Raw genomic sequence first — 1,079 nt, 5'->3', positions numbered from 1 at the left:
TCCTCACCCTGCTCCCCCCCCCCTTCCAGGTGCTGTGCACCCCCCCCACCCTCACCATGGCCCGGAGCCGCCGCTGAGCCCCGCCGTCATCCCAAAACTGAGTGAGCGCGGCAGAGCCATGGCTGCAGCCAACAAGGGTGAGTGCTGCCCCCACGCTGCCGTCCCCACCGGGCTGTGGGGTCGCTGCTGCTCCTTTGGCACCCGCCGCCCCTCAGGGTGGCACCGCGGTTCTGTCACCTGCTGCTCGCTTGCAGCGCCGTTGGGCGATGCCTGAAGGCAGAGCGCTCGCTGGAGGTGGGCTTTGTCACCTCCGGGGGTCTCTCTGTCCCCAAAAACCCCTTGGAGAGGGCAGACCCCCCCCCTTGTGCTGGGGCAGCCCCTGGCTTGGGGACGCCATACCGGAGGGCAGCACTCAGCGCTGGGCTGCGCGGTGGCTGTGGATGTGAAGTGGCGACGCTCGCTGTGTGATGCTCATGGAGCGTGGGAGCGTTGCGCTGCCCTGTGGGCACCCAGGGGCTCCCTGAACCCCGGGTGGGATGGAGCAGCCCCGAGTGGCTCCGCTCTGCCCCGTGCCGCTGCCGGAGCAGGGGTGCAGTTGGCGCTGCCGCTTGGCGCTCGGGGCGCGTGGTTCCATTGCACCCCCATCCCATTTTGATGCTGGCACGACCCCATGCAGCCCTGCCCCGCAGTTCTGGTTGTGCCCCTGTTGGGTATTTGGGCCTTTTCTGATGCTTTTGGGGCTGCGGTGCTGGGTGGCACTTCCCCGGTGGCTCCCCGTGGGCACATCCCCACGGATGCATCGGCAGCCCTCGTGCCGCGCTCTGTGCCCCCTGTGTGTTATATGACATTGCAAACGCACGGCTGTGCGTAGGGGGGCTGCATCGGGGTCCCCATCCCCTCCCCGATCCCCCTCTGCCCCCGCAGGGCTCAGCACTCCCCTGCCAACCCCGACAACGCCGAGTTATTCACTCTGCATCGCCGCCGTTGGCAGCACAAAGAGCCTTTTCTTGAAGCGGGAGGCAATCTGCTCGCCTCCTGCTGCCAGATGGGCGTGCGGCCACACAAGGGAGGGGGCTTTG

The 1,079-nt window shown here is 67.8% G+C and overlaps 1 long non-coding RNA gene across 1 annotated transcript in view; it reads left to right on the top strand.

The window, feature by feature from the left end:
• LOC122191094 overlaps nt 1–132 on the top strand; it is a 2,247-nt gene extending 2,115 nt beyond the window's left edge. Inside the window, exon 3 of the long non-coding RNA XR_006182301.1 lies at nt 30–132. This is a non-coding gene — a long non-coding RNA (uncharacterized LOC122191094). The remainder of the gene's footprint in view (nt 1–29) is intronic.
• The last annotated feature ends 947 nt before the right edge of the window (nt 133–1,079 follow it).

Source organism: Lagopus leucura, unplaced genomic scaffold (assembly GCF_019238085.1).
Source record: "Lagopus leucura isolate 7727_CA_CO unplaced genomic scaffold, USGS_WTPT01 33961-0_obj-0_obj, whole genome shotgun sequence".
NCBI classification, from domain to species: Eukaryota; Metazoa; Chordata; class Aves; order Galliformes; family Phasianidae; genus Lagopus; species Lagopus leucura.
The sequence above is the reverse complement of the archived record's forward strand: the minus strand, read 5'-3'. Positions and strand labels throughout refer to the sequence as shown.